Source organism: Mesocricetus auratus, unplaced genomic scaffold, assembly GCF_017639785.1.
Source record: "Mesocricetus auratus isolate SY011 unplaced genomic scaffold, BCM_Maur_2.0 Super-Scaffold_6730, whole genome shotgun sequence".
In the NCBI taxonomy this organism is placed as follows: Eukaryota; Metazoa; Chordata; class Mammalia; order Rodentia; family Cricetidae; genus Mesocricetus; species Mesocricetus auratus.
Window position 1 is genome coordinate 3,546,736 of NW_024429184.1, and position 12,872 is coordinate 3,559,607.

The 12,872-nt window shown below is 47.8% G+C and overlaps 1 long non-coding RNA gene across 1 annotated transcript; it reads left to right on the plus strand.

Annotated features, from left to right (window-relative positions):
* Window positions 1-10,144: 10,144 nt before the first annotated feature.
* On the plus strand, window positions 10,145-12,616 carry LOC106021633. Its single transcript, XR_001196851.3, has 2 exons — window positions 10,145-10,270; window positions 12,292-12,616. It is a non-coding gene; the product is annotated as an uncharacterized LOC106021633 (long non-coding RNA).
* Window positions 12,617-12,872: the final 256 nt, after the last annotated feature.

Genomic DNA, 12,872 nt, shown 5'->3' on the forward strand with positions numbered 1-12,872 from the left:
GGTGACCCGTATCATTCTCCCACCACCGAAGGCTCAGGGAACACTCTGGAAGAAGGGGGAAGAAAGGAGTTGGGGTGTCAGCCGATGCTGAGGAGAGCTATGAAATGCCGACTTCTGGACGTGACGTGGCTGCTTCCGCAGCGGCCGTGGTCACCCGCACGAGAGCCGCTCAAGATCAAGCCAGTCAGAATTCCAGCATGGGCGGGAAAGGCGCTCCTGAGGCCATACGCCCCTGTCAGAGGAGCTATTGGCGGCTGGTGGCTGCTGAGGGAGGGGGGAGTCACCCTCCTCTGGGGATGTGGCTGCTGGTAAGTTGCTCATGTCTTACTGGTCGGCCTCACACACCTGCGTGCATATGGGCAGCACTAATTAGGCTTTGGGGATTATCAATAACAGAAAATAGATAGATAGATAGATAGATAGATAGATAGATAAAACGAGGACTTGAAGCCGGGAAGGAGATGAGGTGGGCGCATGATGGAGGACTTGGAGGGAGGTAGGGGTGGCGGAGGCATTGATAAGTACGCCTCGTGCAAATGCTCGGGACTCCCAGAGAGCAACAATGTTAAAACTCTGTGAAACGGGCAGAGGGTTTCCACATCAACTCAGCCTGGCTTCTGCAGAGCTCCTCCTCGTCCTCCCCACCGCCTTTATGACCGGGGCAGGGAGAGGGGAAAACTAGGGCCCAGGAGTGAAGGGTGGTTACTAAGTACAAAGCCCAGGTCTTTCCAGACCTCTGGGAGGGGTGAGGTAGGTGCAGCTTTCCTGGTTTCTTGTCCAGCCTCTGTGCTCAGTCAGGAGGGTTTTCTCCTCATTGGGGTGTCCCCCCACACCCATGTGTGGTCACAGCTCCCACTGGAATGCACAATGCCCCTCTCTGAGCCCTTTATCTCCTCCCTCCCCAGAAATAAAAGCCCTGAAGGACAGGAGTCAGACCCAACCATTCCAGTCTCCTTGGTGAAGCAGGAGTCAGCGGAAAGGACAGCAATGGCCTGTGCTAGATTGTGAGCTAGTCAGAAAAACAAAAACAAAAGTCTACAGCAGGGAGGGGCTATGGCATGCCACCACGTCTCTAATTGGACGAGCAATACGCGATCACCTCTCTGGCTGGGGTGAGGGAGCACGCATGGGGCATACGGACTCCCCAATGGCTCTGCCTGTGATGGGCCCCAAATGACTCAGCCTCCATCCAGTTCCTGTCGGAAGATCCATAAAAGACAGAGCAGCACAGATGCAGCCTTCCTGGAGCCCCTCCCACTACGGGGCGTCTTCTTATGTCCCCTAATAAGTCTGCGTTTACTCTGCTCACCCCTTGTCCCTCTTTGGTGTGAGGCACCGATTCTGGAAGCCGCCAGTTCAGGGCAGCTTTGGTGGCTGTCGACTGCTGGGAACCCCGGCTCCCCGAGAGAGCTTGCTCGCTAAGCTGAGAAAGGCTCTGCCGTATCTATCTGCCACACTCCCAGAATCCACACCCTTGGCACTGAGTAGGGTCAGAGCATCGTTGAGTGACAGCCAGGGACTTTTCCTCTGGGCTCCAACTCATCTCTACGCAGCAGGTGGGCATCCTCTGAAAACCACAGGCGGCTCCAATGTTGTTCATGTGCCCCGAATCCCTCATCGGCCTCACAGTAGCGCATGGAGCGGGAATCTTTTGGACATTCTTTCCTGACTTGACACTGGCGGCGGCACAGACTCTTCTTCTCCCTTTTAGCACGAGGGGTGACCTGGCTGTTTCTCAGCCTACCCGACCCGTGCGGGCAGTGACCCAGCTCTGGGATGTGCAGTTGGCTATGCACCCATGTGTCCAGGCTCTGTACCCATGGCCACCCTTACGTCAAATGAAAAGCAGAGGCGCGAAGGATGCGTGGAAGAGGCAAGGGGCGGGGTGGGGTGAAGAGTCAGCTGTCACCAGACAGTCTGGTGTAGCATGAGTTCTCTAAGTCTCAATAGGAAAAACCCGGAGTCGGATAGCGGGGTAAATGCTGAAAGGTCAGAGAAGCGAAGGAGCCAGCCGCGAGAGAGAAGGTTCAGGCACCGTACTGGCCGCCCCGTTACCTGGGCAGGATGCACTCAGGCGGTTCTCGGGCCATCCCAGGTATCCATGAGTACAACCCGCACGCAGGTGCCAAGGACCCGTTTGAAAGACAGACCCCCGCCCACTCACTCTCTCACTCTTCTCCGCCCTCACTCTTCCTCTTACCCCCCCTCCCATGTCTGTCTCCCCTGCTTCTCGCTCTCCCACCGCTGGAGTAAACCGCGGCTTGTACGTTCTATGGCTTGTGCTCCACTGCGCCGGTCCGGTTCCCCTACCTTGCGCCCTTCTGTTCCCCTTTTCTAGTTTCTGGTTTTTAAACTTCTACAAAATAGCAACACCACTTAACCTCTACGGAGTCCTCAGACCAGAAGGACCGTCCTTGTCTCTTAAGAATGCTCAGACTGAATGCATTGACTTCCTGTCTCCTCCCTGCCTTATTGCCCTCTCTCTGCCCGGCCGGCCGGCCGTTATCACTCCTGTCTCTACCTCCTTAGTGCTGGGATTAAAGGCGTGGGATCCCAAGTGCTGCGATCGCGCCTTTGTGCTAGCTCTGTTTCTCTTTTAGGCCGGATCAATCGCGTGTAGCCCAGGGTGGCCTTGAACTCACGGAGATCCGTCTGCCTCTATCTCCTGAGTGCTGGATTAAAGGTGTGTGCCCCCACTGCCTGGCCTCTGTGACTGACTAGTGTGGCCAGCCCTGCACTCTGATCTTCAGGCAGGCTTTATTTGTCTTAGCATAAACAAAACATCACCACAGTCTGGCCCCACCTGACCTGGCGAGATACTGACTTTCTCCTGATCCCTCACCTGTAAGACAGGGATGCTATTGCTTCTTGCCTCTTGCTGTCATTGGGAGGTTTGAATTTATGTCTGTAATGCAACTGAGCACAGTGCCTGCCATGTAGGATCTTAATTATTTAAAAAATTTTATTCTTTATGACAGCGTATGTAACATATGTTATTATTATATGAGAAATATATATGAAGATTTATTCAAAATTACTTCAGATCACTCAAGTGATCTCAGAGCCAGCTTTCCTCTCTCCTTTCTCCATTCCTTCCTGTCTTCCCTCCCTCCTCCCTCAGTTCCATCTCCCTCTTCTCCTCCCCCCCCTTTTTTTCCTTTATAGCATTCAATTAGCTTTATTTGGTGCCTACTGTGTGTCAGGCCGTAGCTCAGAGGGTGGGAAACGGTTTTGGTGAGAAGAATGTGCGTTTTGTTGTCTTTTTCTTATCCATGTCCCCGGGTGAACTTTTAGTCTGTCTGTAGGACTTGCCCTCAAAGGGCAGGCCAGCAAACCAGGGCTGTGGGGGAGGGAAGTGTGGGCGAGGAGCCTCCAAGATGAAAAAGATCTGCCCTCTGCACGGCTGGCCCAAGACACCCCTCCCCCTCCCCATCCCGATATGCTGTCCCTACAGCCTCAGCAGCCTGGAAGCTCGGATGTTGGTAATCATCGCTTCACTTTAGGACCTGAAGTAGGATTTTTTTTTTTCTGATCTGTGACCTCCAGACCCTCCAAACACTCTGAATGTGGAATGAAGCATAAACCACGAGGAGGTCCGAAACTCTTGATGCAGACATAAAAAAAAAAAATTAAGTCGTTTCCAGGTTCAAAGAAAAACAAAACAAAAAACACAAAAACCTCCCACTGTGTTAGTGGATGAAGGGGTTTGTCTAAAATAAGATCATCCAAAAATAGTGTTCTCAAGTTTCCTTTAGAAAAGTCACATGCCCGTGGGCGAAACTTTGTTGCCGGCAGAAGGGTAAAGGTGTTTGTAGTGTGGAGTAGTGGCTTTTCTGTGATGCCAGCTGCTCAGAGAAAAATGAAATGCTGTTGCGATTTTGTTTTTTTACATTGGGAAAGATTTATAGTTAACTGTGCAGGCTAGTTTCATGTCAAATCGACACACTCTAAAGTCACTGGACAGGAGGGAGCCCCAACTGAGGAGGTGCCTCCGTAAGATCAGGCTGTAGGCAAGCCTGTAGAGCATGTTCTTAATTAGTAGCTGATGTAAGAAGGCCCTCATGCTGACTTGATGGGGGATGTCCTTCTGTGTATACGTTTCTCTTATTGGTTGATGAATAAAACACTGTTAGGCCAATAGAGGCAGGAAGATAGGTGAGACTATGAAAGAAGTAAAAGAAGAAGAAGAAGAAGAAGAAGAAGAAGAAGAAGAAGAAGAAGAAGAAGAAGAAGAAGAAGAGAGAGAGAGAGAGAAAGGGGGGGGGAGCAGGCAAGACCAGATGCCATGTAGCCGTCAAAGGAGTAACAGACCTGGGCATTCTCCGGTAAGCCAAGACCACGTGGAACTACATTGATTAATAGAAATGGGTTAATAATTAAGACAGACCTATCCAGTAAGAAGCCCTAGCCATCACTCAACAGGCTTATAATTAATATAAGTCTTTGTGTGTTTATTTGGGGCTAAAGCAGCTACAGGACCAGACTGGAAAGAAAACTCCAGCAACACTGACTGGTGCCATCCCTAGGCGCCATGGCAGTCCTGGGGGTTATAAGAAATCAGGCAGAGCAAGCCATGAAGAGCAAGCCAGTAAAGCAGCATCCCTCCACGGCCTCTGCATCAGCTCCTGCCTGCAGGTCCCTGCCCTGCTTGAGTTCCTGTCCTGACTTCCTCCAGTGATGGCAGTGATGTGGAAGTGCGGGAAACAGAAACCCTCCCCTCCCTGAGTTGCTTTGCTCAGGTGTTTCATCACAGCATCAGCAACCCTAACTAGAATGGTTAATGGATGCAGACACTTCGGCCTCCAGCTAAACTGCTTGCACGTTAAAGATGGACTTCAAAGTTATCCCTTTCAAACTTGAAGAAGCCTTAAAAGGAGTTATGCCCAAAACCGTTAGTATAGCTTGGGGACTATAAAAATCTTGGGTTATGAAGTGTAGCTGCACTGGTGTAATGGCATTGATAATACATTGTAGCAATGCTTTCTTACCTTTCTTCAGATTGCAGCTCTTTTGTAAGACAGACACACACCCCGTGCCCCTCCCTTCCCTCCTCCCCCAGTGTTTGCGTGAAAGTGGAGGCCAGAGGTCGATTTCAGGGTCTGCCTCGGTTGCACTGTACATTCATGTTCATGTATGTCTTGTTTGCCTAAATGTGTACCGTGTGTGTGTGTGTGTGTGTGTGTGTGTGTGCAATGTCCGAGGAAGCCAGAAGAGGGCACTAGACCTCCTGTAACTGGAGTTATGGGAGGCTGTTGGGAACTGAAATCAGGTCTTTCACAAGAGCAGTAAAGGCTCTTAACTGCTGTCCAGCTCCCCAGTCTGTGTAAGTGTCCTTTATTCCTCTTCCCTTGTTCCAGGGACAGTTGTAGCTGACTCAGCGATGGGCCGGTTAGGTGGGCCTGTGAGCCTTCTTTGATGGGCTGGAAGACTCCTTTGGGGATGTATTAACTAAGCCCTCGGAGCTCTGTCGGCTGGCGGACTCTGCCTTAGGCAAGGGAGAGGGGCTTAGACTTTCTAAGGCATGACCTTTGGGGCTTTTTGCCTCTGGTTTCAGGGATGTGGTTTATTCTAAGACAGGACCATCTGGAACTCTCAGCTGCCTCCCTCCCTGAGAGCCTTCAGGCTGGCCTGGCTCAGGAGGACAGGAACTCATGTTGCCCAGCTGGCAAGGGACTTTTTTTCTTCTAAATCATGGGCAGACAAGGAGAAGCTCTTCAGGTACTTTCAGGTACTGGAGTGTGGGGCTCTCACTTCCCTTGCACTGACAACACCAGTCTTAAGTAGGAGTGGCAAGTGGTTTCCCCATGCAGGCCAAGTGGTACCCTCTGGTGTTTCCTCATGCAGGCCGGTGCACCAGGGCCTTGTCCTACAATGGTTACAGCTCTTCTGCCAGCCTAGCTGCGGCTGGTATTATAGTTTCCAGTCTTGTGTCAAGTATTGGGATTCCTCAGCCCTTGGTCACAGCCAGTGTCACAGCTGGGGGACGGCAGCTTTGAAGGCAGCGTTACAACCCTTGGCCTGGGGTAGAGACCTCTGTCCTTGAGATACAACAGCTCTCTGGAGCTCCCGAGGTGACCACACGGCTTGTAAACACACACCGCCTTTAGGCTCCTCACAGATTCAGCTCTTGGCCCTCTCTCCAGTCTGTCCTCTCCTGCTAACCTTTGCCCCGCACTGGTGGCTTCTGAGCTGTGCTGTCCCTGCTTCATTTGGCAGACAGCCAGAGGCTCTGCTGCTTTCACAGCTGGGCCTGGCACAGTCACTGGCGTTAGTGTCCCTGCTGCGGTCTTCATCTAATAACTTCAGCCCCGGATACTAGAAGTAGTCATAAGATCTCTGGGGAGAAGCCCTCCACTGGGTCCCATGTTGCAAAACTTGAGTCTGCAGCAGCAGCTTGTTCACGGAGCCTGAGGGGTCAGCTTTATAGAGCTTAGAGGGGCCACAGGATCAACCACTGCTATTTGTAGTGGGCCAATCACAGCCTTGCCTCTTAGGACCAATCAGAGCCATTGAGGTTTGTGTTTTGCTCAGTCATGGCTTGCTTCTTTATTAACAATCCCAGCAGCCCCTTTGTTAGGGCACCAGGGGAGTGCTCCCTCTCTGGACTAGGCAGACACGGTTACTGGATTATGTATCTGGAGCTCTCTAGGGCTTGCGATAGCCGAAGACAGGTACAAAGCATTTCAGAACTCACCCGCGGAGGCTGCATCTTCATGGGCAAGCGCAGGGACCTAAGATCTTCATACAGACTTCTGAAGGTGTGTTGGGATGGCTGGTTCTGGCATAGAGGAAGTCCAGCTGGCTGCATGGTTGATGGTCTTTTTGCTTACGGCAGCCGGGGCAGAAAGGGTCTAATCACTTCTAATGAGGGAGTCAAATTGCTCATCCGCCGGAGTCTGCATATTTATATAGGAGAGTGAGCACCATGAGGGTGCTTACAGCGAGACTGTATCATTCTTTCTCGGGAGTCTTGACTTCAGAACATGGCCTTCCGTGTTGTTAGGAAGCCCAGGCCAAGGAGAAGTCATGTGCAGTAAATCATGGAATGCCCAAAATGCAGACCGTCATGTGGGCATTAAAAATGCTGTTTTTGAATAATTTTTAGAAACAGGAAGACATAGTTTACATAGCTTACAGTGGTAATATTTAAATAATAAGACAAAGCTGCATATCTAACAGAATCCTAATTTTACTTTAAAAACTTGTACATAGGAAAGGAGCCAGCTACATACTGAAGTAATAAATAGGATTAGAGGTATTTTAATATAGCTACCGTCCATTCAAAAATTTCTATAGCGATTATATGGTATTTGTATAGTTAGAAAAAGTGATAACGTCAAAGAATGACAACCTTTTCCTTTTGTTCCCTTGCTTGGTGTGTGTGTGTGTGGTGTGTGTATGTGTGAGTGTGTGTATGTATGTGTGAGTGTGTGGTGTGTGTATGTGAGTGTATGTGTGTATGTATGTGTGAGTGTGTGTTTGTATGTGTGTATGTGAGTGTGTGTGTTTGTATGTATGAGTGTGTGTGGATGTATGTGTGAGTGTATGTGGTGTGTGTGTGTTTGTATGTATGTATGTGTGGTGTGTGTGAGTATGTGTGTGTGTGGTGTGTGTATGGTGTGTGTGTGGTGTGCGTGTATGTGTGAGTGTGTGTGTGGTGTGCATGTATGTGGTGTGTGTGTGGTGTGTATGTGTGAGTGTGTGTATGTATGTGTGAGTGTGGTATGTGTGTGTGTGGTATGTGTGTGTGTGTGAGTGTGAGTGGTGTGTTGCTTTCTCATCCTTTCTAGTTTCTGAAGTGTTAAGTGGAGATTTCATCTTCACTCCAGGAAACAGCTACAGACAGGTGACAGTAATTGGAAAGCTGGCTTTCTCAGAACTAATCTGGAACAAACAGGTTCTGGTCAGGTTCCGCCGGTTCAGCACTACTCTCTTCTTACCTAATGCAAGCTTGACCTTCAACCTTGTTTCAAATCCCACTGACAACTGAAACTGGAAGCTTCTGGAACAATCTTCCTTGTCTTGTTCTGGCTTCCATTCCCAAACTTAGGACAGTTTGCTCTTTTAGGAGCAAGAAGCATCTTTCTGGAATTGTGTCTCTGAACAGCACACTGTGCCAACCAACTTCCCCTCCTCCCCACTCCCCTGTCCCAGATTTGTATCCTGCCTCTCCCTGTCTTTCCATCGTATTCCAGATGATAGCAAATGAAACCCAGGGATGTTGGGGTTGGGAGAAACTCAGGGGAGCTTTGGAGTCCATCTTTTCCTTCAAAATCCAGGAAGTGAAATGAACTCCTCAGACTACAGGTGAGCATTAGAAGCTGGCACGGGGGCTCAGGCTTTGCTCTTTGTTCTGAGGCAGGGGGTTTGCTGGAAAGAGTGAGCATGTTGGCATCAGCCACTCTTGAGTTCAAGAATTGGCTCTACCATCTCATGAGTAAAATTATTTAATCTGGCCCAGATGTGGTTTCCCTACCTGTAAAACTATACTGGAAATAGTGTTTTTTAATCTTCTTTCTAGATGACCAAAGGGACCATTATCATTGCTGGCCTTATTTGATGATGCAACTTCTTTTATTTTTATTTTTTGGTTTTTCAAGACAGGGTCTCTCTGTGGCTTTGGAGACTGTCCTGGAACTAGCTGTGTAGACCAGGCTGGCCTCGAACTCAGAAATTCCCCTGTCTCTGCCTCCCAAGTGCTGGGATTAAAGGGGTGCCCCACCACCACCCGGCACAACTTCTTATTTCTTTTACTTATTTCTCATTTCATGCATATGGATGTTTTGCCTATATGTGTGTAGATGTATCACGTGCATGCCTGGTGCCCACAGAGTATAGAAGAGGGCGTCAGAGCTTCTAGAACTGGAGTTGCAGCCGGCTGTGAGCTGCCATAGGGCTTCTAGAAGAACAACCCGTCCTTATAACCACTGAGCGGTTCTCTAGGCCCTGATTACATAGCCTCTTAGAATGTTTTTGATCACATAATTTCCTTAAGGGAACTGATCCTTAATGCAGCAGACTGTTGTACTCTCCAGAAACTAATACAGGTCCAGGGCCATAGCTATTAACCCAGGTTAATGAATGTCTTTCCCAGGTCAATGACACCTCCTTCTAGGCTGGCCAGGTTACCGTTCATCACCAGGTAGGCTGTACCATCCTTCAACCTCCTTTGAGCTTTGGGCTCCCCCTGCACACCCCCCCGTCTCCCATCCCACTGTCTATAATTGATTTCAGTCTGAGCTTGTTTTTAAAATCAATTCGCTTTTTTTCTATTTCTCTGACAAATGTAAATTACTTTAGGAAATCTCATCTATCTATCTATCTATCTATCTATCTATCTATCTATCTATCTATCTATTATATGAGGCATAGCTCATTACGTAGTCCTGGCTGGCTGGGACTTCCCTATGTAGACCAGGCTGGCTTCAAACTTACAGAGATCCGTCTGCCTCTGCCTCCTGAGTGCTGGGATTAACAGCATGTGCTACCTACCAGGCCCAGCTCTTGCTTCTGTTTTATCCATCAGCTGTTCGCTTGTATGTAGAAGATGAGATTCACTTCATGCATTGTGTGTGTGTGTGTGTGAGTGTGTGTGAGTGTGTATGTGTGTGAGTGTGTGTGCGTGTGAGTGTGTGAGTGTGTATGTGTGTGTGAGTGTGTGTATGTGTGTGTATACACGTGTGTGTGAGTGTGTGTGCGTGCGTGCGTGTGCGTGTGTGTGAGTGTGTGTGAGTGTGTATGTGTGTGTATGTGTGTGAGTGTGTATGTGTGTGAGTGTGTGTGTGTGTGTGAGTTGTTTGCTAGTGGGACTCCCTGGTGATGAGCATCAGATCAGCCTTATGGTACCCACAGCCTGATTCCTAAGAAGTTTTAGGCTAGACTTATTCTAAAGTAACTTAGGTGCTTAGGGTTGCCACGGACTCTCAAGCATTCTTAAGTCAAACTCAGTCTTGATTGTGATCGCAGCTTTTCAGCTTTTTGACACTATGGTGGTTTGAATGAAAACAGAGCCCCTTATAGGCCCACAGGGAGTGGCTCTATTAGCAGGTGTGGCCTTGTTGGAGTAGGTGTGGCCTTGCTGGAGGAAGTGTTACTAGGGGTGGTGGGCTTGCTTTGAGGTTTCAGAAGCTCAAGCCAGGCCTGGTGTGGCAGTCTCTTCCTGTTGCCTTCAGATCCAGATGTGGAACTCTCAGCTGCCTCTCCAGCACCAAGTCTGCCTGCGTGCCACAATATTCCCCACCAGGAGGATAATGGACTAAACCTCTGACCTGTAAGCCAGCACCAGTTAAATATTTTCTTTTATAAGAGTTGCCATGGTCATGATGTCTCTCCACAGCAATAAAACCCTAACTAAGACAGACACTACTTTGTTATTCTGCTGTTTAGACGAGCTGATTCATTGCAAATAAAACTTAAAAAAAGGGATGTTGGGTGAGAGTTTCATATGAAAACCTGATGTAAAATATAGGCACCGTAAGGACTGATATCCATCTATTTACTAATTGCTGCTAGAGAAGAGAGACACCTTTACTGCTGGGTGAAGGGGGTGGGGTGGGTATCAAGTCTATCCCTGTCTCTGTCTCCTCCTGACCACTTACTCCTCTAAGACTTTGGTCCCTTCATCATTTTAATAGATTGCTTGCTTGCTTATTTATTTATTTACTGTGTATGTGGAAGCCAGAAGGCAATCTTTGGGAGTCGATTCTCTCCTCCTGCCGTGTGGGTTACAGGGATTGAATTCAGGTCATTAGATTTTGTGATAGGTGCCTTTACGCACTGATCTTTCTCACTGGGCAATTTTTTTTTGTCTAAATAAAACAAAGGTTTTAATGCTAACTTAGTAAAATTATATACAATAAGAACAATTATCAGGTATTGTCTAAATAAAAAAGGGAAAGTTTTAACGCTAACATAGTAAAACTATATATAATAAAAGCAATTATCAGGTGAGAATTATATTCGCAATAACCAGTCCATTTGCATTTGGCAAATTCAGAGAAAATACTCCATTATCTGTCCTATCTTGGTGAGTCCAAAGTTTTTTACCTAATTTACTTTTTATCCCAACTCATATTACCCATCCGGAAACTATTTTCTAGACCTGGAAACATTTTCTCAGATAAACAATTTAAGCTTTTATATCTCTTAACCTTACACACTTTGTACCTCTTTTTGTTAGTTTCTTTTCTGAATTTGGTAACAAGGGAAACTGTAACTATAGTTATCTCGTCTCCAACTCCATCAGAGACCTGAGGAGGACATAATATTACCTGAGTAAACAGGATGTGCAGAGCAAACAACTTTCAAACTATAGAAAGGACAGAAACAGCTGGCTGCCTGGACAGTCACCCAAGTTTCCTCTGTAACATTGGGGCAAGCATCTTCTGCCTATGGGCCTAAAGTATCTGACAGACTTTTCTGCGAAGCAGGAATTCTGAAGGACTGTCTTATCTGGTCATGAAAAAGTTTGCCAATTGTCTTCTTTTTGAGTCCTGCCTGTCCAGTTTGGACACCATACTTTCAGCAGCTGAAGCAAAGGCAGTCTCTTTGCCCAGTGGCTAACCTTGCCACAAATGAAGGCAGACTCCATATGGAGGGTCTTTGATGCCCGTCATCCTCTTTTGAAGTAAATTGGTGCTGCCAGGAGCAGATGTGTCTCACTGTCATGAAAAGTCTTATGCTAATAAAACATTTTGAATGCCATATTCTTTAGGTCTTTGAAGTGTTTGAAGACCAACTATTTAAAGTATTTCTCTGTTTGACCTCGGGAACATATCTAACATGGCCATAAGTCTGGTTGTTACAGATGACAAACTACTAACCTGTCTTTCTTTATTATCCCAAGGACTAAAACTTGACATTACATTTTCAAATGAGCTGCATAGGTATATAATACCTTAAACAAGGGTAGAAACATATCTCTGCCCAGAAGTCCTGCCTATCCTTTCTGGCCTAGCTTATTGGCTATTCAGCTCTTTATTAAGCCAATCAGACAGTGCCTTGGGAAAGGCACATCTTCATAGAGGCACGATGAGGAGGCTCATTCCAGGGGTAGTGAAACTACTTATGAAGCTAAAATAATGAAAACAGTGTCCGTCTAGTGCCAGGGGGACTGGCCGAGCACTGGGATTTGGTGCAGGCTCAGGTGAAGACACAGACTTGTAAAGTCCCAGGGTGGTGGGAAGCTCGTTGCTGGAGGGGGAGAGGAGATACAGAGAACTGACTGACTGAGCATCACCTGCTGGTGTAAGTGAAGGGTTTTCCCACACATTGTTTTATTGCTTCTTGCAGTGTCACTGGGGGGTGCTGGGGCACTGTGGTGTCAGGACTGGTCCACTATGGACAAAGGAATGAGGCTCTGCCCAGCCCAAAGCTGTCCAGACAGTGCACGGTAGCAGCGGAATCGGAACCCAGAACCCCCAGCACCGAAGTTCAGACTCACACTCTTCACGCCGTTTGAACAAAAGATGAGCAGCTCCTGGATGAATATTTGGAAATTCTATTATACGCTGATTTGAATGTGAGAGGTGAAGGTGCAGCAAACGCTTTGATTTTTTTCCAGGTCTTTTATAATAAAAACCCCAAAGCCCCACGAAGGTCACTTTCCATTTTCACATGGCTGTGTATCTGTGTTTTAATCAGATAAATCTACAAATTAGAGATGTAGGCAATGGTAAAATATAAGCTAGGCGAAACAGGGTGTGGTGGTATATTCCTGTAATCCAAGTACGTGGGAGGCTGAGGCAGAAGGATTGAGAATTGGAAGCCAGCCTGGCTACCTAATGAGTTCCAGGCCAGTTTTGACTAAATAGTGAGAACTTGACCATACAAACAAACCCAGACAAGCTGAGGTAAGTTGGGGATGTAGCTCA